Here is a 10898-nt window from a genome sequence, read left to right on the forward strand (position 1 = left end):
TCCCCCCCCCCTCCTTCCTCTGCTCACTGAGACTGAAGTCTTCTGTAAGGACATCATTTAACTCATTATTACTTTAATATCAAAAGAATACCCATTGGTTCAACTTGGAATTTCATGTTTGTATTAAGGTGTCTCTAAAAAGCTGGCCCTGTAAGAAAGTATTGGTCAAATGTCCTGTCAGTTACCGGGAATAGCCCTGCATGTAGTAAGACAGGCCAATGTTTGAACATTCTGTGTGTGGCAATTCCATTGACTTATTATCTCTATTTCAATATAGAATACATACTCATTCCAAAAACCAATATATTGCTATTTGTCATTGTCGGTGGGTGGCGGGTGCCACTGGCAGGGCCTTCTCTTTTCCTTACCCCTGTTGTTTGTGTCTGTCTTGTCTATTTTCCCCTACATTTAATAATCATTATTCCATTGATGCACTTCTCTTTACTCATACTCAAAAAAAGTTTACAAACTAGCTAAGCTTGTTAATTATTTTTCTCAGAAAGCCAGCACCCACATGAGAAGCTAACAGCGGGTGGTCTGCTGAAGTGCTGTGTATACGACACCAGGGATACCACGGCCGGACCATCGGCAGGAGGTATTTGTCTGTGAAGTAATATGTGATGCTCGATGAATCGGGGTGAGATCCGGCGCTCGTCATAATAATGAAATCCGAGAAATCGTCATTTTTCGGCCAGATTGGAATTCGTTTTTTTTTTTTTTGCTTATTATCTTTGTATGCCCATTCAAAAACACCTTTATGTGTGTATTTTATGAAAATACATTGATTAAGGCCACAAAAAAAAGTAAATTTGCTGTTTCCAAGAACTCTAAATCTTAAGGTGGTCATTTTCCCGCTACTGTTACTTCTAAAACCAGGCGACTCCACCTCCTTCAATCGCAAATATTTCGACTTCTTCTCAAGATAAATGGATTTAAAAAAAAATCGAAAGCAAGGCAAATGAAAAACCTTTAAAATGATTCCAATAACTCTATATGCTCAAAAGTTGACGAGCGCCGGATTCCACTGAGTCGTGATACATATGTCGCGGAAAACCATTTGTCCGTTAGTTCAATAAAATTAGAAAAATACCTATCCACGGACATGAGTTCAATATAAAAGTCTTTTTTTTCAATTTTGGTTAAAACGGAAAATGATGGATTGTATTTACGGACAGATTTTTCCAAATTCCTTTTGATCTTTTAAACCAACCGTAAACAATGTTATAAAGACTCTTTTGATTTTCTGAAACAAAAAAACCCCAAAACAACTGTACAAATGGAAGAGGATATTCCTAATTAACACATGTCTTCATCACCAGGACCCAGCCGAGGATGATCGGGAGGACTACCCAAGGAATACCACGGCCTGACCATCGGCAGGAGGTATTTGTGCGTGAAGTGTGTCTTGAAACATAATTTGTTTATTATTTCAGTAAGTTTTGGAAATTACCTGAGTGTGTCTGACATCAATGTAGAAGTTTAATTTTTGCTTCTAGCAGAAGGAAAATCTTTAAACGTATTTACAGACAGATTTTATGATTATCCTTTTGTCTTTTTAAACCGACTGTAAACAATTTTATAACGACTTTTTATTTTCTGAAACAAAATAAGAAACTGTGCAGATGGAAGAGGATATTCCTAATTGACTCATGTCTTCATCACCAGGACCCCTCTGCTGAAGTGGAGGATGATACGGACGACTACCAAGGAGTACCACGCCGGACCATCGGCAGGAGGTATTTGTCTGAGAAGTAATATGTGATGTATCGTGGTATGATCAGGTGCTCCTCAAAATAATGAAATTTGAGAAATGGACATTTTTCAGCCAGTTAGGATCTAATAAAATTTTTTTGGCTCATCACCTTTGTATGTCCATTCAAAAACACTTTTATTAGAGGCACAAGAAATATACATTTGCAGTTTTCAAGAACTGTAAAATTTGACGGTCATTTCCCCTCTACTGTTACTTCTGAAACCGGGCGATTCCACCTCCTTCAATCGCAAATATCTCAACTTCTTTTCATGATAAATGGATATTTATGCATTGAAAGCAAGGCACATGAAAAACCTGTAAAATGATCCCAATAAGTCCATATGCCCAAAAATTGACGAGCTCCGGATTCCACTGAGTCGTGATACATATGTCGTGGAAAACCATTTGACCATTAGTTCAATAAAATTAGAAAAATACCTATCAAAGGACCTGAGTTCAATGTAAAAGTCTTTTATTTTCAATTTAGGTGAAAACAGAAAATGATCAATTGTATTTAGGGACAGATTTATCTAAATGTCCTTTTGACCTTTTAAACCAACCGTAAACTATGTAATAATGACTCATTTTATTTTCTGAAACAAAAAAACCCAAACTGTACAGATGGAAGAGGATATTCCTAATTGACACATGTCCTCATCACCAGGACCCCTCCGCTGGAACTGAGGATGATCGGGACGAATACCCGAGAAATACCACGGCCGGACCATCGTCACGAGGTATTTATTGTCTGTGAAGTTTGTCTTGAAACATAAAAAAAAAAATATTTCAATAAGTTTTGGAAAATACCTGGGTGTATCTGACTTCAATTTAAAAGTTTAATTTTTGTTTTTAGGAAAAGAATGGTTAAACGTATTTACTTACAGATTTTTCTAAATGTCTTTATGACTTTTTCAAGCAACAGTCAACAATATTATAATGATGAGTCATGAGAGATGATCTGCCCAAAAGGTATTTCTCTTTGCAATATGTGTTCTTGATCTCCTCCTCAATATTGAGTCTCAATTTTAAAAACTTTTTTTCCTATGTTGTGACTAGAAAACTACAAATATTTGCATCTGTGGCTCTGGCTTTTAATTATAATTCTGATTTTTTGCATTAAGGCCTTTCTAAAAAATGTGATAGCCTGTGACTTTTAATTGTAAGTATAATTTTCAAAAATACACTTTTCTCATTTACCAACACAGCTCTTGTATTAAATTATAAGTGTAATTATGACATTTAAACCTTTCTCCCTGATGTGGATGATCGGCAAGGAAGATGTCCCCAAGGCCAGCGAATGGGTCAGCGTCACCGACACACTTGGGCGGTATAGTCCACTGGAAGCAGCCCTCGGCGAGTGATATCGTTACTGTCTAGAGGGGTAACCAACGCCCAGGTAGTTACGCCGACAGAGGAGAACGTGAGAAGGGCGACAAAGCGTCTTCACAGATGGGTCAGTGCGGCGTGGGGTTAAATCCTGATGGGCCCTCTGCGGCCGTGTAAACGGAGTCACACAGAGAAAGCAGTTTAGTGCCACCAGGCCACGCCCAGCACGTGCATATATTGAAAGCCACCACAGAAGCCCCAAACTGGATTTAGGCGACGGAGTGTCACACTGCCATCCCTGTCACCGACTCGATGAGCACCCTCGAAAAGGTGAAGAAACCCATGCTGTATGCAGACTGGTTAGAGGTGATGCCAAGCAGCAGACTCACAAAGGCAGCATGGATCCCGAGCCCTGGTCATGTAGGACTTTGAGGCAAAAATGAACGTGCTGATGAGCTGGCCGGCAAGCTAATCAGCACGTTCATTGCCTCAAACTCCTTATTGACCATTGCTCAAGATCCATTCAGCCCCTGCGAGTCGCTGCTTTGCGTCAAATCTAGCCAGTCTGCACACAGGATGGGTCTCTTTACCTGCTCGAGGGCACTCATTGGGTCAATGACTAAGATGGCAGTCGGACATTCCATGGCCCTTTTCCAGTCAGAGGCTTTTGTGACAGCTCTCATCTCCATGCACATGCTAGAGGTGGTTACTGGTGGCACCTAACTGCTCTCTCTGCATGACCCCGCCATCATGGCCGCCGAAAGCCCATCAGGACTTGACCCCACAATGCATCGAACCATCCGCGAAGACGCCTCGTCTCCCCTCTCACTGTCCCCTCTATCAGCATCTCCACCCTCGGCTTTGGCTGCCCCCTCCGGCCACTCACGACATTCTCTGCCTTGGGTTACTTCTACGGGTATGCTGCTCAAGTGATCGTCAAGACCGGAAGAAGGACTTCCAACCCGAGGATCGCTTAAGATGCATGTCAATCCTCCTCAGAAGGTAATTTGCTTTTTAATGTCCTTTAAAATTGCTCACTCAAAGTGTGCTTTAAATATTTTAGATATTCCCGACAATTATTTTCAGAAATAATGCTCCTTGATTTTTTAAGTCTAGTCAAAACGAAATCGAGATTTTTAGCGATATATATATATATATATATATATATATATATGTGAGGCATTGTGGTGAAATCATGCTGTCGTGAAATACCAGGGAAAGCCCTGCCGGACCATCGACAGGATGTATTTGTCTGTGAAGTAATATGTGAGGCATTGTAGTGAGATCAAGCGCTCGTCAAAATAATTAAATCTGAGAAATCTGCAATTTTTGGCCAGACTGGATCTTTATTTTTGTTTTTGGGCTTATCACCTTTGCATGTTCATTCAAAAACACTTTTATGTGTGTATTTTACGGAAAACGTTGATTAGAGACACTAGAAATGTAAATTTGCAGTTTCCAATAACTCTAAATCTTTAGTGGTCATTTTGTCGCTACTGTTACTTCTGAACTTCTGAAAACAGGTGACTCCACCTCTTTCAATTGCAAATATCTCGACTTCTTCTAAAGATAAATGGATATTTTTTCATTGAAAGCAAGGCAAATGAAAAACCTTTAAAATGATTGCAATAACTCCATATTCCCAAAAAATTGACAAGCTCCGGATTCCACTGAGTCATGATACATATGTCGTGGAAAACCATTTGTCCATTAGTTCAATTAAATTAGAAAAATACCTATTCATGGACATGAGCTCAATGTAAAAGTCTTTTTTTTTTTCAATTTAGGTGAAAACGGAATATGATGAATTGTATTTACGGACAGATTTTTCTAAATTCCTTTTGATCTTTTAAACCAACAGTAAACAATGTTATAACAACTCTTTTGATTTTCTGAAACATAAAAACTGAACAGATGGAAGAGGATATTCCTAATTGACACATGTCTTCATCACCAGGACCCAGCGGAGGATGATCGGGACGACTACACAAGGAATACCACGTCCGGACCATCGACAGGAGGTATTTATCTGTTAAGTGTGTCTTGAAACATAGTTTGTTTATTATTTCAATAAGTTTTTGAAAATACCTGGGAGTGTCTGACCTGGGAGTGTCTGACTTCAATGGAAAAGTTTTAATTTTTGTTTTTAGGTGAGAAGGAAAAAAGATAAAAGGTATTTACTAACTTTAGACCAACGTTAAACTGGCTTTTTAATTGAAGGCGTCGTATTTAAAGACAAGTATATTAAATATTTTAGATACTCCAACATAATGTCCTTTTTAATTTTATTGACTCCTGAAAGATCCTAGTTTTTGTAAAGGTCTAGATAGAAAAGAACATATCTTTGCATGAGATGTATAATATAGTAGAATTGAAAAAAGGGAAGAAAATTTTTTAAGAATTACTGACAGATTTTTATTCTCTAAAACTGAAAGAAAGTTACATAGATGGCATAGGATTTCCTTAATCGACTCGTCTTCCTCACCGGGACAACCTGCAGACCTGTATTTGTCTGTGAAATATGTCTTGAAACATTATTTGTTAATTATTACTGTAAAATTTAAAAAATACCTATTGGTGAGTCTGATTTCAATGTTGAAGTTTTATTTTTGCATTTAGGTGAAAAGGGAAAATGATGAAACATTTTTACAGATTTTTATAAATGTTGTTCTGTACTTTTAATTAGTACTGAGAAAGACGGTTATTTGGAAGATCTGCATGCATGAACAATTGTCTCAGTAGACATCTTATTTGGGTGGGTTGAGGGTGCCAATGTCAGGTCCTTCTTCACCCCCTCACCTCCTTTGCCCCCTCCTCTGGGCTCCTGACTCTTTCTGCTGCATTTCTACTGCTATTCTTTGGCTCTTTCTTAATACCGTCTTTCAGCCACGCCCCTGATCTTCTGGTAAGAAAGATCTACTCCTAGCCTTCTCGGACAATGGCGAAAAATCTTGGAGGGCCTGTGTGCAAGTTGCGCTCGTTAAAGATCCCTTGGTGGTCTAAAATCGATAAGAGTAAGCTTCGGCCGCCACTCTGGCAACAAAATTTCCTACCAACTGAAAAAGTTTAATATGTACCGTGTGCTCATATGACCTTATGCAGTTGCGAGCGCCTTAAAACACTTACTTTTTCTTTTTCTTTGTAGTCATATTTTATAATTGCCCACTATTGCATCTACGTACTTGTCGTTGCTCAAATTTAGTAACTCCAGCTAACTTATTTCTTTTCTCTTAGAAAGCTGCTGTGCCAACAGTTGACAGCCTGGCCAGCCAAGAAGCAGATCCCCTGTTCAGACAACAAGGGTCTTCGACTCACCCTGGGTGGTAGCATCCCCCTTCTGCACAGGACAACCAGCCAAAGGAGAGTGTTGTACCAACATGATCAACCCATGACAACCAGCCAAAGGAGAGTGCTGTACCAACATGATCAACCCATGACAACCAGCCAAAGGAGAGTGCTGTGCCAACATGATCAACCCATGACAACCAGCCAAAGGAGAGTGCTGTACCAACACGATCAACCCATGACAACCAGCCAAAGGAGAGTGCTGTACCAACACGATCATCCCATGACAATCAGCCAAAGGAGAGTGCTGTACCAACACGATCAACCCATGACAATCAGCCAAAGGAGAGTGCTGTACCAACACGATCAACCCATGACAACCAGCCAAAGAAGAGTGCTTTACCAACACGATCAACCCATGACAACCAGCCAAAGGAGAGTGCTGTGCCAACACGATCAAATTGTGTCAACAGAACTGTGAAATCCTTTTTCCATCAGTCAGTCAAGAACTAACGGGCAATTGCCAGCCATGTAGACTCCCGCCAACATGCAGCTACTCTTGAATGGACTTCTCATTCCTCCGGATAACCACCACGGGCAATTTTAACAGCTGACCATTTAGTTTTATTTCTCTTGCATGTAATTTTGTTGACAGTGCTGTAAAAACCAGTAAAGTCTCGATTAAACAATGTTCCTTGTATGATGTCAAGCTGTAGACTTTGTTATGAAGCCACTTAGATACAAGGTCATTGATTTAAAATGATAAGACATTTTGTTCTTTACTTTCAGTACAAAGTTTGGTGACATCAGAAGGTCTAGCCACTTTTCTTGTCAAACAGATGGGAAGAGCTGTCTGCTAATTTTTAGCTTGGGTGTGAGGTTGTTGGAGAAGATTTAGTATTCTGAAATGTTCCTTGCAGTTTGTTGGTGCTGTCAATATGTTTACTCACTTGATCATTAACAAATAAACAAGCAGTGCCTGTTGTTAGTTTGGCCTTTGACCTTCTGTGGTAAACGTTCTGATACCACCAGTATTTTCTTGACCAGAAGTTTGTAATTGTGAAAAGTCTGAAGTCCACCGATTTGATAAAAATTGACAGCACTTTTTAATGCTGCAAGTCATTTCTAACAAATGAATTGCAAGAACTTTACTCCGCCCCTATGTTATAACCCTTTAGGGCTCTTTGACTTAGCTCCGACCCCTCCTGGTGACCATTTAGTGGGGCTTTTATTGACATAGCTCTAACCCCTAATTGTTGATCATTTGGAAGTTAACCTTTAGTTCGAACTTCCGTTATTTACCCTCACGACTCTTGTCTTGACCTTTAGTCCGACCCCACGATATTGACCCTCACGACTCATGTCTTGACCTTTAGTCCGACCCAACGATATTGACCCTTACGACTCATGTCTTGACCTTAAGTCCGACCCCATGATATTGACCCTCACAACTCATGTCTTAACCTTTAGTCCGACCCCACGATATTGACCCTCATGACTCACGCCTTGACCTTTAGTCCGACCATACGATATTGACCCTCACGACTCATGTCTTATCTCCTCTTGGTGACCCTAAAGAACTTAACCTTCACTCCGACCCCACGTTTATTTTTACGACGCCATGTTGTTGACCGTCAGGACTCATGTCTTGACCTTTAGTCCGATCCCTCTTGGTGACCCTACAGAACTTGATCTTTAGTCTGACCCATGTTGTTTTTCCCCTTAGCCCGACCACATGTTGTTTTTACCTTTACTCCGACCCTACATTGATCACAAGTATAAACAAGATAAACTGCATTCTAAACAACCCATCGCATCCCCTTTCAACGCAAATTGTAAGATCACGCAGCGGCAGATATGTACCTCTAAAAACAAAGAAAGAAAGATACAAAAGAAGTGTCTTACCATCTAACATAAGACTATTGTTAGAATAAAGATCAATGTGAATTGCTTTTCGAGTTTTATCTCTATATAACTCTAAAGGTCTTGTTATTAAATTCCTGCATGTGGTGGAATGAAATAATGCATTTGATGCGATATATGTACTGTCAGCTTTACTTTTCTTTTCATACTGAATTTTAATGAGAGTAATATATAATTTAATTTTTATGTATACCTGCATGTGTTTTTATGATCCTGTACAGCCAAGAAAAAATTCCGTGTGGGACAACAAAGTCTTATCTTATCTTAGCTCCGACCTCTCTTAGTGATCATACAGAACTTTACCTTTAGTCTGACAGCTTTATTTTTACCTTTAGTCTGACAGCTTTATTTTTACCTTTAGTCTGACAGCTTTATTTTTACCTTTAGTCTGACAGCTTTGTTTTTACCTTTAGTCTGACAGCTTTATTTTCAACTTTAGTCCGACAGTTTTTTTTAAACCTGACCCACGTTGTTGACCCACAGGACTCATGTCTTGACTTAGCTGCAACTCTTCTTTGTTCTTTGTAACCCTTAAAAACTTTACCTAATAGTTTGACCCACTTTGTTTTTTACCTTTTAGTCTGACCTCACATTGATTATTGACCCTGAGGACTCATGTCTTGACTTAGCTCTGACCCCTCTTTGTGACCCTACAGAACTTTACCTTTATTCCAACCCCATGTTGCTCACCCTTAAGGACTCGTGCCTTGAATTTACCCAGACCCCTCGTTGTTGACTCTAAGACCTCATATAATGACTTACCTCTGACCTCATTGTTGACCCCTCAGAACATTCTTTAGTTTGTTTGTTTGAAGGAAAAGTTTGTGACCAGTGACAGAGGCTTGATTGAAGATATAAGGTATGTCAGTTTATCTGTCTTTATGCAAAACTGGACTTGTCAGAACTGTGTAAAGAGCTCCGTTTTTCCGGGAAGTTGAAAAATATATTGAATAAATTTGCTGTGTGGAATATATCTCACTGACTGTATGTTGTCTTTTTTGGGTGGTATTATTGGCTATGTGTTCATGTTCATTAACTTTTCATCGTGAGTGATTGAACAGCGCCACTAGTAGCGGGTGCTGTGCTGTGGTTTGCTTCTTCTTTCCTACCAAACATCTATCGTCCTTATCCCTACTCCTTCTTTTTTTTTTATTTGTTACTCTCTTGTAACACCTTTAATCTTCGGCACTTATATGACCTTATTGTGTTGCAAGTGCCGTAAAACTCTTACCAAAACTAAAGGTCCTACTTCTTTTCTTTCCCTCAGTTACTTCTTTCTATCTGTCTTACTTTTTCCCACGTCTAAGTGGTGTTGGTGGTTGGCGGGTGCTCTTTTGTAGTTTGCTCCTTCTTTCTTATCAAACATTTATCTTCTTTATCTCTCCTCTTTCTTTTTTATGTTTGTTACTCTCTTGTAATACTTCTAATCTCCGGCACTTATATGACCTTATTGTGTTGCAAATGCCGTAAAACTCTTAATAACGCCCCGGGGCGGTGCTACTGACTGAAGAGTCTTGAGGCCATTCCCAAAAGGGGGTACATTAACGTCTCGAATTAACCTAAACTCATACAAACAACTAATATATAGATACCCTGAAGCAGAGAAACTCTTTACAGGCGGATCCAAAAATGACTCCTCAGGGAGCTGCTGCCTTGCATCGCCACACAGCTTAAGCTTAATGAAACTCCACTCAGAAGCCTCCGTCTACACTGCTTAGGCTATAATACAACTGTTGAAATGGCCCTAAATATCAATCAACCAAGTCTACTTTCCTAATCCTTTCAGACTCTCTCTCTCGTCTGAAATCTTTAGAGCGCTCTGACACCTCCGACAACAGAATTTTAAAACTTATAATTAAACTGCATTTTCTACTTCAGTCTGGAAAAACTATTACAATAGCTTGGCTTCCAAGCCATGTTGGCATTGGTGGCAACGAAACTGTTCTCAAATTTGCCAAAGAATCTCTAAAACTGACTGAAAACAAAAATAGTAAAATCCCTTTCTCTGACATGAAACCGAAAGTAAAAGAACACATCACATCCTCCTGGTCCCAAATTTGGAATCAACAAATACAAAACAAACTCCATTACATTCAACCGAAATTTTCGCACAGGAAGCCCCTGTCTCTCTTACGAAGAGAAAATGTGATTTATACCAGATTAAAGATAGGCCACACGCACGTCACGCACAAACATTTACTCGAAGGAGAGGAAGCTCCTTTTTGCGTGGCGTGCAACACATATTTCACAGTTCGGCACATCCTAACAGAATGTGTACGTAAGAAGTATTTTCAATGTAAAGATACGAGTATCAAAACCCTTTTTGACATTGTTGACCCCAGAAAAAATTTAAGTTTTGTTAAAGAAATAGGACTATTTACAAACACATATAGAAATACATAGCTATCGTTGTCAGTGTATATATTTACATACACTGAAATTGATATTGTATTATACAAATGTAAATAAGTCTTTACCATATTTACAAAAATTTTCATAAATGTCTGTCTGTCTGCCCTTTAAGCATAATGATGATAGTGTGACTGTGTGCGGTTGCAAGCTCCGAAAAACTCTTACTAAGACACGTTTAATTTTATTGCGGTGAAACCTG

General features: G+C 39.3%; 1 long non-coding RNA gene across 1 annotated transcript; it reads left to right on the forward strand.

Moving 5' to 3' along the window:
- The first annotated feature begins 359 nt into the window (after window positions 1–359).
- Window positions 360–1732, forward strand: LOC106012132. Its single transcript, XR_001184949.2, has 3 exons — window positions 360–595; window positions 1320–1383; window positions 1666–1732. It is a non-coding gene; the product is annotated as an uncharacterized LOC106012132 (long non-coding RNA).
- The last annotated feature ends 9166 nt before the right edge of the window (window positions 1733–10898 follow it).

Source organism: Aplysia californica, unplaced genomic scaffold (assembly GCF_000002075.1).
Source record: "Aplysia californica isolate F4 #8 unplaced genomic scaffold, AplCal3.0 scaffold00270, whole genome shotgun sequence".
Classification (NCBI taxonomy): domain Eukaryota; kingdom Metazoa; phylum Mollusca; class Gastropoda; order Aplysiida; family Aplysiidae; genus Aplysia; species Aplysia californica.